This window comes from Anoplopoma fimbria, chromosome 6, assembly GCF_027596085.1.
Source record: "Anoplopoma fimbria isolate UVic2021 breed Golden Eagle Sablefish chromosome 6, Afim_UVic_2022, whole genome shotgun sequence".
Classification (NCBI taxonomy): Eukaryota; Metazoa; Chordata; class Actinopteri; order Perciformes; family Anoplopomatidae; genus Anoplopoma; species Anoplopoma fimbria.
In genome coordinates, this window is record NC_072454.1 from 24,980,453 (window position 1) to 24,990,874 (window position 10,422).

The window sequence follows — 10,422 nt, forward strand, 5'->3', positions numbered from 1 at the left end:
CTGCCAAGCTCCATATCCTCTTAATATGAAACATTAAGGAGACATTTAAAAAAAATAATTCCCATCTCTCTGTCAAATGTTCAATGTACGTTTCCTTGGGTCAATATGTTTATTTATTTTTCATATATCTATACAGTTATTAGTACTCACCCATGTAATTTTTCACCTATTGAATGGCTTTAGGTTAAATTAAGCCCTACACATTAAAGCAAGATGAAAATCAAAATATGTATTCATAATAAAATTAGAGCTCCATATGTAGATACAAACACTTCATTCTAAATGCATCACACTGTATTTAGACTGATTAAAAGAGTGCTGGGCTGGTTATAATCTAGGCCACAGAGCAGGTTAAATAATTCCGTCTTCAGTCAACAGAGATAATTTCCATAACACATCCCTACATCATTATAATTACAATCTATTTTCCAAATATAAACAAGGATATTAGACATACCAAACACATATTATCAGAAACAATAGTATTGCCTGTATAACATAAATGTTATGCCTGATTACTGAGCTCTTGTTGATCACTGATCAAGATGAACACTTTTTGGCACGATGGGTGCAGCTGTACTTGCTGAGTACTTGCAATAAATTATTTCCCCAAAAACGTCCATGAATGTGTTGAGTGAAGAGTTTACAGACTTTAAAAATTGGTGGGGTCTGATGCTTCCTTCTGAAAAAGTGTGGGGGGACATGTCCTCTGTGTCGGATCAAACCTGTGAATAGAAGACACGTTCTCACCCCCAACTCATCAAATACTGATGCTTGGTCAGCGGTCCTGAGCTTCAAACTGACGCTCTAGGTTCCCCTCTAGCGTTAGCTTTGGACGTGGCTGGGACGGCGTGTCAGTGTCTACTCGTTACATGCATGGTGTTTTTTCAAAATAAAGTTCCATCTTCACAGGAAGTTAGGATTAGGCAACTAAACCACTTGGTCAAGTTAAGAACCTTAACCCTAAGTTGGTGGGACTGGATGTTGTATGAATGTTGGTTAGAGTCTGATGGGCAGGTGGCACCTTGCATGGTAGCCCCTGTCATCAGTGTGTGAATGGGTGAAGACTATGTATTTGTAATATAAGCTTTGAGCTACTGATTGTAAGTTGCTTTGGATAAAAGTCAGCTAAATGACTGTAATGTAATCAACTCACATGACTAGTGGGACAAACGAGTCACATGTGTAATGTCTCATATAACTAATATCAATAACTCCTGGTCTTTTCCTAATAAGATCAGACACTATGACCACTCAGCATGTCTGCATGAAAAAGCTCTTTGGCTCTGCAGGTCTGCAGATATGAATGTTAGTAGGTCATTAAAGGGTTCTTCCACTGAAATCCTTCATCACGTTAGGTTTGCATCTGCTCTCAATCGTCTTGCGTTATGATTTTGCTTCAATTCTTCTTTCCCTGACATGTCTGGTACTGCTGCGCCCTCAGGTGGTGGAGGTCTGCTACGACGTCCTGAAGAAGCACAGCTTCTCCAAATAGTGTTCATAATGAGGGAAACAAGGGAAGGTGACCTTTGTTGACTGATTTAAATGTCATTAATACAATAAGAGACTTCAGCAGGATTTCTTTAATATATCCAGTTTACAGATGTTCTCTGTCATAACATCTGTATGAAGCTCATGCAGTCACATTAACCTGTTGAGAGCAGGAGTTTACTGCTGGACTCCGACTCATGACCCCCTCCCCCGTCCTCTCTGCAGGATTATGAACCTGCTACCTAAGTGAAGTTCCCATCAAGTACAGAGCACACAGTCCACTATACATGGTAGCTTCATCAGTCGCCCTCAAACCCAGAAACCAACCAGGACTCCAGGACTAATCTGGCTCCAGGTCACTTTGATTACACACAACTTTATTTAGAAATATGCACCAGGAGGCCAATAGAAACTATAAATAATAGAAATCATAAAACAGGGCTTCTCTAAAAGACAACAAAGTCCACAATATTAGGTATTAATGGAGGTGTTTTGCTCAATATTAATCCACCATCACATGCTGACATAACACTTTAAATCCATCCTTAGCATTATAAGAGTAAAGTGTAAAGAATTCAAGTTAAGTTACTGTCTTCAATATGATTCATAAATATAAATTAATATCTAACTCCTCCATGATTATAGATTTAACTAGAAGGATGCTTGAGTTAGAATAATAAAGATTTCAGTCTTCATGCCACGTGCACGTTAAGAATTGGAGACGCATTTATGGACTCTGCTGCTGTGTGATGACTACGAGTATTTAATGAACTTATAATTAAAAAAAATAATATTAGGTTATATATAAACAGTGAACAAATAGAACATCAGTAGAAACGTGGATTACATTGAAACCCAGTGATGTGAATTTATTCTGACATGTTACACACTTTGATGAGCATTTTAATCTGTAATAGACGTGAATATGTTTTACTGCTGATGTCTGTGTGCTTGCGTGTCCGTCAGTTAAAGCTACAAACGAGCCGTCTGTAATAAAGGAGCTCGTCATTTCTTCCTAGTCAGATGTGGACTTGATCTCAGGGCTTTAGCAGGCTGAGTGGATGAAACTTTACATTACAGAGGTGAGATGTGACTGTAAGAACGCTCGTAACAAAATGGCCGTCAAGGATTCCATCGTTGCTATGGTTTCATCTTCAGGTGCAGCATTTACAGAAGTTCATCATTTGAACGAAAACAAAACCTCAGACGGTCAAGAAAAGTTTGTTCACGAGTTTCAATCGACATTTTCTCAAATATTATCTCCTCTACTGAAGACTTTTTGCTTCCCGACTAAACTAAAGACTCACAGAGACTGAAGAAAGAGACACAACTGACTTCCATCATGGAGAATGTGAGATTTGAACTCTTTAAAGTCCACCTTGTTTTCTCTGTGTTTCACCGTTGAGGCGTTCAGGGCCTCATAGTTCACTGATACTTTGTTAACAGACTCATGAACACTGAACCCACCCCGGGGTCACATGGAGCAGATATTAATATTAATATTGAAGCAGAAATCATGATTAGTTCATTGTTATAAACAATGTAGAAAGTCATTAGTTTACTGTCAGAACTGGACTGAACCGGATCAATTCATCTAATCACTAAAAAAGACCAAACCAATCATAATAATGGCTGCCTTTCTGATATAAATGTTATCTTAATATATATATTATAACACAATTAATATCACAAATATGTATCAGCAGCTCCCAGCTGGGATACACAGTGATACTGTGAATTTAAGTGTAGTCACAAGTACTTCAACTATAGAGGCCTTTAATTCCCAGCAGATATGTGACCTTATATTTCCAAACACAACTTATTGTTTGGTGTTCATTTAATTATTTTGTATGAATATGAAGCATTAAAACATAACACACACTGATATTATAAGGGCCTTAAGGTGGGCTCTGCTTTATGACCTGACTTTGTCCTGAAGACGACCCCTGTGTCTCTTTTTATTTCACTGACGTGTTGCATATTCCTAAATGAATGTGTTGATCAGCTGATCTGAGTCCAGGTGATATTTCAGCACAAATAAACTGAACACATTGATCAGAGTGTGTGAGGATCAGGAGTTAATAGAGGACCAGTAGCATGTTTTTGTCTCCGGGCTACATGGTTGTAAAACTAATGTCATCTTTCAGGAGAAATTTTTAATTTTACTGCAGAACATTGTGACATGAAGTTCACATTCTTCAGTGCTGTTTGTTGCGTTTCCTGTTCTTGTGAAGCCTCGTTCTAACATGTCAGTGTTTTGTAGCCGATCCACCTGCGAGACCACGACTACTGGAGACAAAGGAGAGTCAGTGCACGGCGGCCAGAGAGAGACAGGAAGCCTGCAGCCTGCAGACAGTGTCCATGCTGCAGGGACAACCAGGTCAGACATTTGACTTTCATATTCTGGATTTAAATAAAGTTTATGTCCCAGATTGTTCACAATGTGATCCTCAAGAACCAGATAATTACAAAGTTAACATGGCAGAACATATTGAACATTTAGGGACACAGTCTACTGTTAACTGTTAGTAATCTGGAGCCTGACGTCCTCTCGTGTGTTGCTCACCTTCCCCAGGTGTTGAATTCAACCCCAAACCAGCAGCACTCTGCTCCCACTGCCAACCGTCCCCAGAAGAGGAAGCGGACCTCCGCGGCTCGTCCTTCCAAACCTTCTGCTGAAACTCCAGAGGTGGTAAATAGTGTGTCTCCTCAGTCCTCCACTCCAGCTGCTGACATGCCGTTGTCTTTGTCCCCAAGGCCTCTGTCCACCATCCCATCTGCTGAGCTGCCAGTGGTCTCCAACGTGGCCCCCGGCCCCCAGTCCTCCTCTGCTCCACTGCACCACGACGGCCCTCTGACGATCCTCAACCACTCTGTGGAAGAGTACCGGCAGATCTACCATCATGTGGTGGATGATATGCTGACGTATGTTTGACTCTTCCTTTTAGAATATTATTATATTATTCAATAATTGCTGCTAAAAAATCTGTCACTGATTTCTTTCCCAGTTTAAAGCTTTTGAATTTCATGATAATTATGATTTATTTCTGTTTCTTCCTCCTCTCACAGGTTCCAGACTGGCCGGGTTCGTCCGTACAGTTTGGAGCGTGGACGTCGTATCAAGCAGAAGCTGTGGGAGAGACTGGACCGTCCCTCGTTTACGTCATCAGCTGATGAAGACGGACGTGTCCACATGGAAGTCTCATACGGGGTTGGAGTCCATCCTCCGCTTCACCATGTCGACACTTGGGAGAACCAAAGCCGACGACACCTCCATCAAAAAGAGCTAAGAGATAGAGTTCAGATGAAAACATCTGAATAGCTCAATAAGATGAAATGTGTAAATAATATTTGTAGTATAAGTTAAGTTCTTGTAGTATAAGTTAAGTATTTTAAGTTTAAGTTAAGTATTTTAAGTTTAAGTTAAGTATTTGTAGTATAAGTTAAGTATTATTAAGTTAAGTATTGTAGTATAAGTTAAGTATTTCTATATTTTTAAGTCATTTTAATGAGTCACACAACTGGAATCAAAAGCAGGATTGATTCATAATTCTCCTTTTGATTCAGTAAATGCAGCACACTCTTGTTCCATGCTCCACCTACAGCCTCCACCATCCACCTGTGGCCTTCTTCAGTAAGCTGCTGATCAAATCTCTGCCTCCAGCCTGCAGAAGCCATCTACTGCCTCCACCCTCTGCCAGCAGCTTTTTCCATCCAACTGCTGCCCCAAGCTTCACCTGACAGACAGCTACATGCCAAACATCCATGTACAGCCTCCTCCTCCAGCCTCTGCCAGCAAACTGCCAGTGCTGCCTCCACATGCAGATTCTGACGGACAGCTGCATGCTGAACCTCCATCTACAACCTCCACCGACAGCCTCTGCCATCAATCTGCACATGCTGCCTCCACCTGCAGATTGTGTCAGACAGTTGAAAGACGAACCTCCATCTACGGCCTCTGCCAGCAACCTGCACGTGCTGCCTCCACCTGCAGATTGTGGCAGACAGCTGAAAGACCAACCTCCACCTACAGCCTCTGCCGGCAACCTGCATGTGCTGCCTCCACCTGCCGATTCTAGCAGACAGCTGAAAGACAAATCTCCACCTACAGCCTCTGCCACCAATCTGCACATGCCGCCTCCTCCTGCAGATTGTGGCAGACAGCTGCAAGCTGAACCTCCATCTACAGCCTCCACCTACAGCCTCTGCCAGTAAACTGCAGGCCTCGCCTCCACCTGCAGATTGTGGCAGACAGCTGCATGCTGAACCTCCACCTACAGCATCCACCTAAAACCTCTGCCAGAAACCCTCATGTAGCGCCTCCACCTGCAGATTGTGGCAGACATCTGCAAGCCCAACCTCCACCTACAGCTTCTGCCAGCAACCTGGACGTGCTGCCTCCACCTGCAGCTTGTGATAGTGTGCTGTAACCTGTATTTCCACCATCAACCTGAAGCCACCGTCTCCATCTAAGGTTGAGGTTGCAGCCTTCTGACAGAATCTGCAGCCTTTGCCTCCACCTACTCATTCTGGTAGAAAGCTGCAGTTTGAACCTCCACCTGCAGCCTCCTCAAGCTCCTGCCTCCAGCCTTCCCCAGCAGTCTACAGCCCTGGCCTCCACCTGTTGATTCTGTTAGACAGCTCCAGACTCCTGCTCCACCTCCAGCCTCTTCCAGTTCCAGCCTGCAGCCTTCACCAGCGACCGTCAGCATCCGAGCATCCGAGCTGTGTAACCTGCGTGACATGTGACCAAAGACACAGAGGTGAGACACACGTGATGTTAAATATCTTTGTGATTGAACATCTTAGAATAATATCTGAGGTGTGAACTGTTTGAAGCTCTGATTCTCTTCTGAATGTAAATATTTTTAATAGAGGTTTGGTGCTGTATGATATATTCATACCAGACATGTTCTCTGTGGTTTTCTCCAGGCCCTGGTGGACTTCACAGACTTCCAGATCTACCGGGAGCTGATGGAGGGCGGCACAGTGGCTGAGTGATTAGCACTGCAGCCTCACAGAGACACCTCCACCTGTCTGTCTGTGTGGAGTTTGTATGTCCTCCCTGCGTCTGCGTGGGTTTTCTCCTGGTGCTCAGGTTTCCTCCCACAATCCAAAGATATGCACTTCAGGATATTTGGAAACTCTAAATTATCAAAGAAAAAATAATTATTAATACAATTAGAAAGAAATAACAAATGAAATATAACTTATTCAAATGAAATAAACAGTCAAATCAAAATTCAATGTGTCTGCCTCTAAATAAATATATTTATCATAATTACAACTCTATGACATCATACTGGCTATAACCTAGAAGTACTGGTAACTTTTTAAGTCATGATATTAACAACACTAAGGCTGATCAATAAAACGTCATAAAGATTTCCCAAAATATATCTAAAGGTTCTGGTTAACAACAGGAGCTGTTTCTGTAATAATCTATTATATTCTATAATAACAAAACATGTGACCTTCATCACTGAGGGGCTCATGATTATTTTAGATAATACCATTATTAGTGGTAATAGTAATAGTTTTGAATTGATGAACCTTTTTCACAGAAGACGTTTGGATGTGTGAATAACAAAATGAGTGATGTCTCACTGGGTCACTTGAACACAACACCGCCATGTTAATGTTCTCAGTAGCTCCTGGTCTTTTTTAAGATCAGACACTATGACCACTCAACATGTCTGCTGTGAAAAACCTCTTTGTCTCATTAGAAAGTGAAATAAGTAGATCATTAAAAAGAATCACGAGTCTCTAGTTTTACAACAAGCCATCAGGTCTGCAGATATGAATGTTAGTTAGTCATTAAAGGGTTCTTCCACTGAAATCCTTCATCACGTTTGGTTTGTATCTGCTCTCATGTCCCGTGAAAAATCAGCAGACAACAAATATGCATGTAAGCACAGTATTTATTATTTTATTATACACAGTATTTATTATACACAAATACAGCCCGGCTGTCAGGCTATGAGTAAAATTTATGTTGTTCATCGTATGCTGGGATGTGTCTAGTTGACCTATTGTTGGCAGTTTAATGAAAGGAGCCCAGTGGCTCAGAGCAGAAACAGCGGGGTAACAGTCTGAAAATAGCTACAAAGTTAGCCAAACCTAGGTGGATAGTGGCAGTAACATTACAGCTTGTAATCACAAACCTACCTCCCCACTTGAACACTATTCACGATGGACATATTCAGTCCTCATATTCTACACAGTGTTAGCAGTGGGGCTGATTAGCAGAGCCATTAGAACACAATAACGTTAGCTGTCAACGTTAGCCAAGGCTACAGCTGAGCACTGTGTTAACATTTGAACCCGGCTAGTACCGTTAGCTACCTTTGTTTAGCCATTTATTCTTAAAGTCATCTTCCTTTGGGTGTTCATACAAAGAACTTTGTCTTGTCTTTTCAACATGACTGCAGCTAAACAAACTCTTCCTCCAGAGCTCCAGCTCCGGCTCTCTGTAGCTCTGTTTGATGGCAGGTCAAACTAGCCGAAGGTTTAAGCAAATTACTTCCGTAACAAGTTGAGTTACTGTGGGACACTTGTTTTGAATATGATTCATGAATATAAATGAATATCTGACTCCTGCATGGTTATAGAGTGCTATGGGACTCATACAAGCTCCTATATTTAACTATAAGGATGCTTTAATTAGAATAATAAAGATTTCAGTCCGCATGTCACATGCATGCAAAAAATTATAGATGCATTTATGGACTTTGCTGCTGTGTGATGACTACGAGTATTTAATGAACTTATAATTCAAATAAATAATATTAGGCTACATAATAATAGTGAACAGTGAAAAAATAGAACATCAGTAGAAACACGGATTACAGACCCAGCAATGTGAATTTATTCTGACATGTTACACACTTTGATGAGCATTTTAATCTGTAATAGACGTGAATATGTTTTACTGCTGATGTGTGCGCGTGTCCGTCAGTTAAAGCTACAAACGAGCCGTCTGTAATAAAGGAGCTCGTCATTTCTTCCTAGTCAGATGTGGACTTGATCTCAGGGCTTTAGCAGGCTGAGTGGATGAAACTTTACATTACAGAGGTGAGATGTGACTGTAAGAACGCTCGTAACAAAATGGCCGTCAAGGATTCCATCGTTGCTATGGTTTCATCTCCAGCCTCTTCCAGTTCCAGCCTGCAGCCTTCACCAGCGACCCGTCAGCATCCGAGCTGTGTAACCTGCGTGACATGTGACCAAAGACACAGAGGTGAGACACACGTGATGTTAAATATCTTTGTGATTGAACATCTTAGAATAATATCTGAGGTGTGAACTGTTTGAAGCTCTGATTCTCTTCTGAATGTAAATATTTTTAATAGAGGTTTGGTGCTGTATGATATATTCATACCAGACATGTTCTCCGTGGTTTTCTCCAGGCCCTGGTGGACTTCACAGACCTCCAGATCTACCGGGAGCTGATGGAGGGCGGCACAGTGGCTGAGTGATTAGCACTGCAGCCTCACAGAGACACCTCCACCTGTCTGTCTGTGTGGAGTTTGTATGTCCTCCCTGCGTCTGCGTGGGTTTTCTCCTGGTGCTCAGGTTTCCTCCCACAATCCAAAGATATGCACTTCAGGATATTTGGAAACTCTAAATTATCAAAGAAAAAATAATTATTAATACAATTAGAAAGAAATAACAAATTAAATATAACTTATTCAAATGAAATAAACAGTCAAATCAAAATTCAATGTGTCTGCCTCTAAATAAATATATTTATCATAATTACAACTCTATGACATCATACTGGCTATAACCTAGAAGTACTGGTAACTTTTTAAGTCATGATATTAACAACACTAAGGCTGATCAATAAAACGTCATAAAGATTTCCCAAAATATATCTAAAGGTTCTGGTTAACAACAGGAGCTGTTTCTGTAATAATCTATTATATTCTATAATAACAAAACATGTGACCTTCATCACTGAGGGGCTCATGATTATTTTAGATAATACCATTATTAGTGGTAATAGTAATAGTTTTGAATTGATGAACCTTTTTCACAGAAGACGTTTGGATGTGTGAATAACAAAATGAGTGATGTCTCACTGGGTCACTTGAACACAACACCGCCATGTTAATGTTCTCAGTAGCTCCTGGTCTTTTCCTACTAAGATCAGACACTATGACCACTCAACATGTCTGCTGTGAAAAACCTCTTTGTCTCATTAGAAAGTGAAATAAGTAGATCATTAAAAAGAATCACGAGTCTCTAGTTTTACAACAAGCCATCAGGTCTGCAGATATGAATGTTAGTTAGTCATTAAAGGGTTCTTCCACTGAAATCCTTCATCACGTTTGGTTTGTATCTGCTCTAGGTGTTAGCCAAACCTAGGTGGATAGTGGCAGTAACATTACAGCTTGTAATCACAAACCTACCTCCTCACTTGAACACTATTCACGATGGACATATTCAGTCCTCATATTCTACACAGTGTTAGCAGTGGGGCTGATTAGCAGAGCCATTAGAACACAATAACGTTAGCTGTCAACGTTAGCCAAGGCTACAGCTGAGCACTGTGTTAACATTTGAACCGCGGCTAGTACCGTTAGCTACCTTTGTTTAGCCATTTATTCTTAAAGTCATCTTCCTTTGGGTGTTCATACAAAGAACTTTGTCTTGTCTTTTCAACATGACTGCAGCTAAACAAACTCTTCCTCCAGAGCTCCAGCTCCGGCTCTCTGTAGCTCTGTTTGATGGCAGGTCAAACTAGCCGAAGGTTTAAGCAAATTACTTCCGTAACAAGTTGAGTTACTGTGGGACACTTGTTTTGAATATGATTCATGAATATAAATGAATATCTGACTCCTGCATGGTTATAGAGTGCTATGGGACTCATACAAGCTCCTATATTTAACTATAAGGATGCTTTAATTAGAATAATAAAGATTTCAG